The 12,068-nt window shown below is 41.2% G+C and overlaps 1 pseudogene; it reads right to left on the bottom strand.

Moving 5' to 3' along the window:
- Nucleotides 1-5,823: 5,823 nt before the first annotated feature.
- On the bottom strand, nt 5,824-6,802 carry LOC109678060 (sodium channel regulatory subunit beta-3 pseudogene; annotated as a pseudogene).
- Between the last annotated feature and the right edge of the window lie 5,266 nt (nt 6,803-12,068).

The raw sequence follows: 12,068 nt of genomic DNA, 5'->3' as shown, positions 1-12,068 counted from the left end.
TTTAAGAATCTTGAGATAGAGACATTTGCCCAGATATGCCTAATTTAATCATATGAATCCTTAAACATAGAGAATTTTCCCAAATGTGGTCAGAGAGATGTGACTACAAAAAGAGTCCACTGTTGGCTTGGAAGGTAGAGGAAATTACCACGAGCCAATGAGTACAGACAGACTAGGAGCTTCCAGCAAGGAAAAGGGTTGTGCCTGTATTAATCAGTTTTAATTGCTATGACAAAATACCTGAGAATACAAAATGCCTGGGAAAGCAACATAAGGAAGAAAGGATTTATTCTGGCTCACAGTTTCTCACAGGTTTCAGTCCAAGGTCGGCTGGATCCACTGCTTTGAACTTGAGCACAGCTGCTCATCTCATGGCAGCTGGGAAGCAGAGAGACAGACAAGAAGAGGCTTGGGACAAGGTATATCTTTGCAGGGCACACTGTCAGTGACCTGCTTCCAACTAGGTTCTACCTCCTAGTCTTCACCACCTCCTGATAAAGCCATCCTATTATGAATCCTTCAGGGGATGAATCTTTTGATAAAGTCAGAGCCTGCAAGGTCTAGTGACTCCCAAAAGCCCATCAGCTGGCAACTAGCCTTTAGCACTAGAGCCTTTTAGGGGTCACATCATATGCAACCCACAACACTCTCTAACTTGAAAGGAATGCAGTCCTGCTGAAGCCTTACGTGGGACATGTGTTAAACCTCTAACCTACAGAGCTGCAAGTTAAATGTGTTTTTCTAAGTCACTAAGTTTGTGACAATTGAAAATAGAAGCAATACAAATAGGGAGCCCTCCCTCCTATTCTGTCCTCATGCATCTTTCAGCCCTCCATGTGCTTCTAAGACCAAGTTAGTTTATATGTCTGGAAGGAAAAAGAGAATAGCTTAGAACAGGGGTCAGTAAACTGTGGAAAGCCCATACTACTAGTAAATCCTAGTTTGTAGCATCAAGAAAGCAGCTACAGAGGATATTAATTAAATGGTGGGTGTGGCTGTGTTCCAAACAATTTTATTTATTAACACAGGAGTTCATTCATTGGCAATAGTTTTCTGGCCTCCAATGAAGGGGGTCATTATTCAAAACGTAGTCCCCAAACCAGCAACAGCCCTTCAGAGCTTCTTAGAAATGCAAAACCTCCAGACCTACTAGATCTGTATTTTAATCCTGTTCCCAGGTGATTGATAAGCACATTCAAGCTTGCAAGGCATTGCTTTAGAAGATGGCATGTTGTGGTTAAATCAGGGTTATCAGAACAAATATTGTTTCTAAAGCTGTGGAGAACCATTAGAGTAAGAAAGGCAGAGGCCAGACTGTAAAGGAAAGAAAGGATCTGAGCATTTGTTAAGCACCTACTATGTAGGTCACACTTTCAGATATGTTATTCTGTTGAATCCTCCAAATGATTTTCGTTGTTATTTTTGAAAGATGTAGAAACTGAAACTTATGCAGGCTCTCTGATGAGTGATAGAACAGAGAACAAAAGTTCATTTGTGTGAACTCTAAAGGAAGCTTTTTCTATTACACTAAAGTGTCTGTTTGCTAACCCCCTTTAATTCCTACAACAAAAGCAATTTTTGGCTTTAAAATTTCCTAAAACTAGTGAGGCCTAGCCCCCCAAAAAAATGGTATCCCTGGAACTCTGGATGCATATGATATGCTTCATCCTGTATTTATAAAAACCTTTCAAGATATTACACATTTTTGGGTCACTCTTACCATCAGCTGAAAGATTCCTGGATGACATTCTGTTGGGCAGACTTGACCATTTAATTAGCATCAGCAAAGTAGGAAGCCTTCTGGCCTATGATTTTTGAGGTTAACAATAATAGTTGTTATTTTTGATTTATAAAACATCCTTGTAGCTGAAGTTCTTGGCACGGTTACCAAATGGATATGCAGTTAATTAACCTCAGCCACCTCTGTCTCAGCTCTGTACCTCTCTAGCCAGCCATCACATCCCTCAAAGAGCAGTCTGATGCAACAGAGGGCTTAGCACAGGACCCTGAAGGATAGTTCAGGGGGTAAAGAGGTCAAGGGATTTCCAAACCATATACCTCCTATGGAAACACTAGAAACAATATAATCTTCATATCTAAATGCTATAAACTTTGGAACTACTGGTACTTGTAAGCTGTAGGCACAATAAACCTAAGATGGTATCTGATGTAACCAAGATATATAAACGAAGCCATGCTTCAGCCAAAAAAAAAATGGAAGTCAGGATTGAGTTTGACAAGGAATATGGACGCTGGAATCTCACATAGAATGAAAGTGTCTTGCAGCCTTCACGGTCCTGGAGAACTCTCCTTTCTGTATGGTGCTGCAAGTTGAAAAATCCTAACTGGCCTGTAAAACAGTTCCAACTTCCAGCAAATGGGACTTGGTTTATAATTTCAAATTAAATGACTCATTTCTGAGCTGGGGGCATGGTTCTGTCTACTCATTGTCATTAATGTCTCTGGTGGTCACATAATCTGTAGTGACTGTAAAACTTTCTGAATTGGTCTACCTCAAGCTCTTTGCTCTTGATGGTGTCCCCTCTATATTCAGAGGACATCCTCCACTTTGCCTAGTCTCACTTTCCTTCATTTAGCAGATCACTGCTTTTGTTAAAGGGCAAGCTCACTGAGGAGCAAGATGTTGGTACTCAAACTCTGGTCTCTAGATGACAGTCTAGTCCTGCTAAATATGTCCATGGCCCAATCCTAAGCGAACTGAGGAAGCCACAGCTAAATAAATCCTGACCAGAGAAAAATCAATGGAGAGGGCCTAACGAGATTCAGTTACTAAATTTTTGGTTGATGGTAAGTAAAAGGTTGGGTCACAGCACCAGTTTGAAATCAACATAGGTCTACAACTATGCTAAAAATGCTACTTGACAGTCCTAACTTGATAACTTGAATGCATAAAATTCAGGAGTGAGGGGTAAATGTAGAGTTAGCTCTACTATAGAATGAGCAGTTTATCTGAAGCATTGCTTTGCACCGAAAGACAAGAGTATGGCTACCCCCAAATTACTAAGGCCTAGTCATACATTTTCTGTTTCCATATGAATAATTTAGTCAATAAAATCTGAATGTGACAGTTTGATAAAGAACATGCACAATTTCTTAAAACTTTTCAGTAAAATGGAATGGCCATATTGGCTTACAGCAATGCACAAAACTTTTGATTTGGTTCATCTTCCAAATAGTTGTATTGGCTCTGTGCAGATGGAACAGATGAGTTCAGCACTGACTTGGAGCTGGGCCTTTGCTAAGCATTATGGTGTTTAATCTGGAAGAGACCATTGGGATCATTTATGTTTAGCCTTCTTTCTATACAGGTAACAAAACCAACATACAGGTACTACTCAAGGCTCAAAGACTGGGTAGCTGAGCTGACTTCCAAATGACTCCAAGTGGAGACTTGGACTTGGGACCAAGCCTGGTCCTGTGTGTGCAGTTCACTTCTAGTTGTGTGAAAGAGAAAAATGAGATACCCCAAAGCTGTTTTCATTCAGTCTGTTCACTTAAAATATGCTTTTGAGATTTTAAAAATACAGATGTCAGGCTGTATTAGAATAACTCCAGGGCTTGAAGTCTTTGTTGGATGTGTTAGCGAGAACTCTGACAGAACCACATGTGCTTTGGAACAAGGAGACCAGAGCACTGGTTAATTTCACTATGGGGTGCTGGACCAACTCTCTGTGTCTCTGTATCCTCACCTGTAAAATGATAATAAAGAGGCTTGTTTCTACCTACTTTATAAAATTGTATGACACTCAAATTATAAGAGGGGAATAAATACATTTTCTTAGCAAGCTCTATAAATTGTATATAGTTACTGACATCCAAAATAAGGCACTTTGAATCAAAAAGTAAAAGCATGGTTAAAAAAAAGCTATACAATATAAACCACTTTTCAACCTTTAAATAATTTTGCTAAGTGAAAGGAGGTCTTTTTTTTGTATTATTCTATTTCATGAAATACCTATTTTTTATTTTTATTTTTATTTTGTTCATCAATAAGGGTATTGAATTTATTGCAAGTATTTTCTTCAACAAAATCAGACTCTTTAATATGTGTTAAGGGTCTTGTTCCAATTCTGTCCCCATGGATGGAACAGATGAAAAAAAAAATTAGCTTGTCAGGTGGTGCCCAAAGTTAATTTTTGTCTTTTGTGTAAATCTCCCTAGATCTGAGGGGCATCACTCTTAACTAAATCTCAGTCACTTACATCTTATATCCCTTAAAACCTCCTTCCCTCTCTTACCACCAGTGCTGAAGGACACTGCACCTGGGCCAGTCACTAAATTAATGTGGAAATGAGATATTAACTAAGTATTTCCCACTGTTTCTCTACTCTCTTAAAGTCTAAGAAAAAATACCTGAACATTACAGGTTTATAGGTGAGGTATTCGGAAGCCACCTTCCCATCTGTTCTCTGTCTTGTTGATCATCATCCATCTCAGACTAAACATCTTTTTTCTTAGTTTCAACATCATTCTCTGATGCCATCTCCTTTCTGGATTCACAGCTCTTTAAAGGAAATTCTTTAGGTCTAGCTCATGTCCTCTCTGCTTTCTTGGCCAATTTTTAGTTCCCAGAATCTATCATAGTTAACCTCAGTTGGGTCATCCCCCCCAAATCTGTGCTTGTGCAAGACACATGGCTACAGCCAAGCTGAATCTCACAGTCTTTTCAAAAACAAGATTATCCATCCCAGGGTTGCAAACTGGGCAGCTTCCAAAGGTTGTCTCCACTCCAGTTTGTCCTGTTAGGTTTCTTACTCAGTCGAGCCCTGTATGAGCCTCAGTTACCTTCTGTAAAATGAAGAATAATACTGATCCACAGACATTTTGAAAGGAAGCACTTAGGATTTCAGTCTCAGTGCCCACGTGATGTTCTCACTAGGAAGGACACACATACTCAATCCCAGTAAAATTAGGAATATGCTGGAGGATTTATAAGAGCTTAAGTTACCACTGATCCTTCCCAAACCTCTTGTCCTTGTCTTCTTGGAAGTACAGGGTTCAGTTCAGGCCTTAAAGACCTTTGGGGATCTAGCCGTGGAGTACTAAGCTCCAGAGAGAATTTTAGTCCATGTTTATGGAAGGATCTTTCTCACTGGAGAACCTAGAGAGGCATGCTTCTCTCTGGTGCTCTACCCAAGTGGGCCATGAAGTTGGACAACTGACTTCAAAAAGTCCCAAGTACATGACTTGCTTTTGCTTTAACCTGAACTAATCATTGCTTCCTTCCAGTAAGACATTCATTCTCTTGCAGCAATGTAGAATAATCTGAGTCCAGTCAGTTAGGGGCAGAAGGAGGTGCTACTTCCAACCCTTCTACAAGATCATTTGGAGCCCAGGGGAGAAATCCAGTTGGCAAAGGAGCTGCTTGCTTGAAAGCTAGGACAGGGTGAGGGTTTGAGTCCATGTTGAAATGTTGGCTCCTCAGTTCTGGCAAAATCATGATGTGTAGAGTTTTGATGGAGTTAGGAAGTTGAGGTGAAAGTTAGGAGGTGGGTGGCTGTGCGATGAATGAATAGAAGGATGAATGAAGGACAGGAATCGATGGGACCTCTGGGGCACCTTCTGATGCTGTTGACATCACTGAACTGGGATATCTAGTCCCTCAAAGTTGAGGCCACTTACCAGTGATAAAAGAGCTCACTGAGAATTTCTAGCCCAGTCCAATGCAAATACACTGACCAAAGAGGGAGTGGACAAGGAGATTAGGTTGTCCCAATACTCAGGTCAAAGTAATTCAACTTCTAAAGGACTTGGCATAGTACAGAGTTGCTCTGTGACTTGAGCATCAACTTAAAGAAGTATCCATAAGGTGGAGATGCTGGGAAGAATAGATATTGATCTAAGGAACCGAATTTAAAGTCACTTCAGTTGTATGTGACAAGTTACTTGTACAACCTGCCATCCACATCCAGCACCCTTCCCAAGTCCCTGTACATCACCTCAAGCCACACCACTTCTCTTCTATTCCTCCACAGGTACTGCAGAGTTCTCCTTGTTCTCTGATGAGATGGCAAGGGAGTCAGACGTGCTTTCTTGGGCTGCCTCTGCAGCCTTTGAGACCTTTCTGTAGCAATATATCATCTCGATGAGCAGCAACAAGGTGAGAAAGACCAGGAGGATGTACATCATGATTTCTGAGACCACGGAGGTGAAGTCTTCTCCAGCTTCCTCTGTGACTGGAGGGGGATGAGCCATGTGGTCTTCACAAAGGGCCGATGCACCTCAAATTCAAACTCCCGAGACACGTTGCAGGTGTAGAGGCCAGAGTCATTCAGAGTGACATTGAGCACAGTGATGGACATATCCTGCAGGTCCTTGCTCCCGTTCCACTGCAGACGCCCCTGGAAGGGGCTCTCCACCTCCTGGTGGCCATTGCGATACTCAAAGATAAGGAAATCTGTACCGCCCTCAGGCCTGTAGAACCATTCCACCACTGTGGTAGCCTCCACCTCTTCCCTCTTCATGCAGGAGATGCATCGCAGCTTCATGGGGGTGCCCTGGACAGCCTCTGTCTCTGAGGGCACTTCCACACATACAGGGAAGCAGACATTGACCCAGTAGATGAGCACAAGAGAAAGCAGGGGAAGCAATCTGTTGAAGGCAGGCATCTTTTTCAGCGGTGGTTTCCAGGGCTCTCGCCTCTCCTAGGGACAGCTAAGCTCCGAGCAGGATCCACTGAGACTCGGGAGCTCGGGCTGCTCCCGCGCCAATGGGTTTCTCCAGCTGGGCGTGTCCCCACACCCGAAGCCACCTGGGCCGCCTGTCCAGGTTACTGAATTCGTTCCACTCCACGTCGTCCCCTACACCCAGGCCTAGGCTCCCCGCGAGGTCAGGAAGGGCGGAGAAAGAAGCGGAAGCTGCCGCGGAGCTGGCGATCTCAGAGGTGGAGGGTGGGTATAGAGAGGGGGCGCCCCTTTCCCTGGAGTGCGCCCCTAGATCTTGTAGGGCTCCAACTCCGGGTGGCCTGGTGATCAGCTGCCCCTCTCCAGACCCCAAGACATGAAATATCTAGAACCGGTAACTTCATAAAGATAGAAAACAGGGTTTGGGGAAGGTAGGGGGAGATTGCTTAATATGTATGGAGTTATTTCTGGGGGTAAAGAAAATGTTTCAGAGATAAATAAACACAGTAGTTGTTCAACATTGTGAGTGACTTGTTATTCACTGAGTGAATTGTTCACTTTTTTTTTATGAAGTCCTCCTAAGGGGCCTTTTTTTTTTTTCCAGTACTGGGGTTTGAACTCAGGACCTCATACTTGCTAGGCAGGCACTCTACCACTTGAGCCACTCCACCGCCCCTTAATTATTCCCTTTTAAATGATTAATTTTATATTATGTGATTAAAGAAAAAAGGCTGCAGTGTCAGGGGATGGGACAGGGGTTATTCTAGGAGTGGTTTATCCAGATAATTTTGTAAGTGAAATTTCAGACTTAATAATCTTTATAAAAGTGTGTTTATAAAGTTTAATTTCAGTGGCTGTTAGTATTTGATTATCTCCATGAAGCTAAGCCCAGCAGATTCCATCCCTGCCAGGCCATTGGGTGGTGTCCAAAGAAAACATGTTCAGTGAACTCCACAGACACTTAGACAAACACCCTTTGCCCTCTTGAACACTGATGTTTTGGGGGAGGATGGAATCACTTGCTTGGTTCTCCTCAGTCAAGTCTTGACAATTTACCATGGCTGGAAAGTAGGCTTTGCTTGAACCGGTTACAGATGCTGATTTCCTCCCCCACAGTTGGCAAAACTTGATTTTTGTGTGTTTAACTTTCCTTGGTAGACCTCTCCTCTGAGCTTCAAAGAGAACTGCTGTTTCATGGTATCAATTTTCTCCCTGTAGGACATTGCCTTCTGATCTTTGCAAGGGCTCTACTTCTATTCCAAGCCTACAGGGTATTTCCAAAGGCTGTCAACTAATATGAAGGGGATTTCTAGCCTTCGTTTACAGTAGAAATATTAAAAAATAGATATTAGTCAAGCTACCAACATGTTTCTATTTGTATATGTGTAATGAGATATCACGTACTCAATTTGAGGTGTAAAAATTTCAAATAATTACCTACTTGATATTTTCCATGAACATTTTGTTAGACTGGGAAAAATGTAGCTAAATAAAAACAGAAGTTGGTTTATTTTGGATATCACAGGCTCACAGAATTTCAGTGTGGCAACAAAGTTTTCCATGTATCTAACCAAGCAATTTTGTGGTGTCTGAGTACATCTCACCAAGACTCTATCAGATTGCTGTGGCTCTAAGCTTGTTGGGGAGTATATGAATGTTAGACTGTTCCTGAATAAAGTTTTGTTTTGTTTTGGCAGTTCTGGGATTTGAAGTCAGGGCCTCACTCTTTCTAGGAAGGTGCTCTACCACCTGAGCCACTCTACCGGCCCCAGAACGTCACTCCTGAAAGTGAGTGAAATTTTACCACTCTGTGACTTCTATATTTAGTCTTGGGTGTATCACTTGGAAATATTCAAGATAAATCAATTTGTCTTCCACATGGCAGATTTTAAATCACAAGCTATTGAATATGGTTCCTTTTATTTTGACCTACACATGCACAGTTCTTTCTACTGACTCTTCTGCAAATCTCAGCATTGTCTTCCCATTATCTTACTTTTGCTCATGTCCCTATGAGAATGTGGGACCCAGAAACAAATACCCACCAGATGTTTCTATACATGCAAAGGAGAGATTAGGATCACAGCTATCGTTCTTGACCTTATGATTTTATAAATGCAGCCAAATGAGCAGTCAATGTTTAATGTGATTGAGTCTCAGGCTTCGTATCTATTATGAAAATATTTTTAATTGTAGGATATGACTAGAAAAGTTGAAATCTGGAAAACTTAGACACATTTTAACAATAACGAGCTAGAACATATAGGAATAATAGGAGACGGAAGAAGTTCCTGCAGTGCACCTGCCAATTGCTTGGTATTTTGTACACTTTTTAAAGATTTACTTACACCTCAAATTTATGCCCAAAGAACACCCCCTCTGTGAAGCCCTCCCTGACTGTCTCCTCCTTTCTACATACTCACAATACTCATACAGGTCTCTTTTATGGAACACATCATCCTACTTACAATTAGTATTTGCGTTCCAACTTTCTTTACAAGACCAAAGCTCTTTATAGCACCTGATGTATAACTTGGCTCTCATGTGCATTGAAAGAATAAGTGAATGTTCACCTTTCATTTGGTACATCCCAAGTGGCTATGAATTAAGAGGATGGATCATGTTGTCAAGTAGAATTCGCTTAGCAGCTATATATACATCCATACACACACACACACACACACACAGAGAATTTGCTTACTTATTACTCTGAAAATGAACTTAATCATAGAAAGAAAAATATTTCAAAATTTAGTTGTTTTAGCACAGAATTTGTTACATGGGGAAAAGAACCAATTGTTTGCATATGTTCAAATTAGCACATTTAATTTTGTAAAGTGATTATTTTGCATTGTGTATACATCAATACATCATTACAATATACACTGATGGAAATAGGTGACTACAATCACAAGTCTCAAAAAGTGTTCAAGACAAAAAATCAATAAACATTAATGCACAATTTTCTATTGGGTGGCATATTTCATAACCAATAAGAGAGCTGGGTTTTTAGTCTTAACTATTTGCAATACATAGAGATTCTACCTAAGTCAGTACTTAAATGTGTACAGACCTGTATTATAAGATCTGGGTACCAGGTAATCATAAAATTTAGTCACAACATGGGTGAAAATATCATCTGACAAAAAATAGAGTGCAGAAGAAAATAAGTTGCAGAAAAATGATAACTCTTGCTGCTCTTTGAGATAGATTACCCTAGTGTAATGGGAGGTCAATGGCTTAAAGGGTCAGAAGACTGGACCAGTCTGAGTTTCCTTGTCTCCAAAGCTGTCCTGTTTTGACATCTGTTTCTGGAAACCTCAGGAACATTCATGTCTTTAGAGTGGAATCTTCCAAATGACCTTCCACAGGGTCATTTATATGCTTGGAGCCAGTCGCTCTCCAGCTGGTGGACCATGTCTGCCATGGTTCTGTGCCCCTATTATAATTCTTAATTCTAAGTAATGTTATTAGGACAAACTTCACAGATACTTTTGAATCAGAGTTTTCACCATATCATTAATTTAATGTTTGTATTTTATACATGATCTACTTCCAAAATTGATCTGAGGCTACTGATACCTGTAAAAATCTCATTTTATACAGGGGAAAAAATGTAAAAATTCTGAAAACTAAAATATCTTCAATTCAAATTTTATTGCATTCCACTCTGAAAGCATAGCTGTAAAATATCTAAATTTAAATCACTTTTAGAAAATGTGAGTTTTTTTCCAGTGTGAGTGGCAGGTTTGTTCATTGAAGTGCCTAGACTTCAGGAAGTGTGAGGGATTCAAACTGGCTCAAATGACATTCAGATTTCTAAAATCTACAGCTAATTAAGGATCAATCCAACATATGTTTTGTTCCCTCTTACCTTCCCCCAACTCTTTCTTCTTTTTGTTTCACCACATTTCATTGTCAAAATCGTGGTTGGGGAAAATAAATACTTGAAGACTTGGTAGTATTTACTGAAGAAACAATTGCTGATCATGGCATCAGAGTGAATTTCTGGAGACTATGTTAGTCTTCTGAGAAGGGGACCTCTTTGTTTCTGAAAAGAGCCACATATAGGCATGGTTTGATGGAAGTGTTGAACACATGCAAAAGAACAGACAAATCCCTTCTGCTCATGCTGGACCTTCAGCTACTGCATTCTTATCACTGCTTCATCTTGAGCTAGACCTGTGTGGCTGCAAAAGACCTGTGCATCTGTTTAAAGTCAAGAGCAAACAGAAGTGCTGTGGTGTCCAAACAGATCAAGGCAGCTAATCCAGACAAGGCAAGATCATGAGTGCTTTCTCCTGAGCAGAAATCCTGAAGGAGGCTCCTGCTACAGAAGCTACCAGAGAAGACTTTGAAGCAGAAGCACCTACACAGCCACACACCCATTCACCCCTGTCCGTTTATTTTGGATGGACCACAGTAAATCCTCCCTGAGACATGAGCTGCTCATGTTTCATGGTAGAGCAAACACAGCTTCCGTTTGTTTGGTGAGATTCCTGCTGACCACTGACCCCTGGGTTTGTATTGGCCTTCAAAAGGAAGGGACTGTGTGGGTGTTTGTGTTTACCAGCATGTGGCAAGGCTTGTTTCTGAGTAGAGCCCCACTCTGTTTGGATATCAGGACTGCTGCTGAGTTACTCTGACCTCAGGCCTTGGAGTTACAGGTACACACGTTAGGATCTGAGAAAGGACCACTAGAGAGCCCTCCCAGGTCAGTGGAGGCTACTTCCCAGGCATGGAAATGCCAGGAATGTGAAGAGGAATATCTCTACCAGTAACATGCAGAGTTGGAAAGTAAGAAGTGCCAGGGCAGTGCAGCCTGTCCTCAACCAGTCTCCACTGCAGAGCAATTGCACAATGGTTGCACAGTCTCCAGAAATTCACTGTGATGTCATGATCAGCAATTATTTCTTTAGTAAATACTACCAAGTCTTCAAGTATTTATTTTCTCCAACCACAATTTTGAAACAAAAAGAAGAAAGAATTGGGGGAAGGTAAGGGGGAACAAAACACAGAGCATTTCTCTGTGGTTGGGACAGAATTCCCAGCTTTCCATCCATAATAGTCTTCAGTCCTTGAGTGGCTCAGGTTACTCACTGTCTTCCATGATAAGTCAACCTACCTGCCTGCAAGGAAAGAGCACTTGCTTGCTAGTGTGAGAACCACACATAACATCTCCTGCTCAATACTCTCCCCTTTTGTGCCTTAGATCTCCTTAATTCAAGCCTGGTTAAAAAATAAGAAATCAAGGGAATAGACACCTATAATGATAATGAGGGTCAGTTTAGGAATGGCTTTCCTGTACCTATTGCTTATAGTCTAGAAGGAAGTGGAGTGATGACACTAAATCCAACAGGGCAGAGGGAAATCTTGAAAAACCTATTCTTTTGCAATGAATTTTTAGAACTGAGTAATTAATAA

Source organism: Castor canadensis, chromosome 13 (assembly GCF_047511655.1).
Source record: "Castor canadensis chromosome 13, mCasCan1.hap1v2, whole genome shotgun sequence".
In the NCBI taxonomy this organism is placed as follows: domain Eukaryota; kingdom Metazoa; phylum Chordata; class Mammalia; order Rodentia; family Castoridae; genus Castor; species Castor canadensis.
Note: the sequence above shows the minus strand (reverse complement) of the source record. Positions and strands in the feature narration are given on the sequence as shown.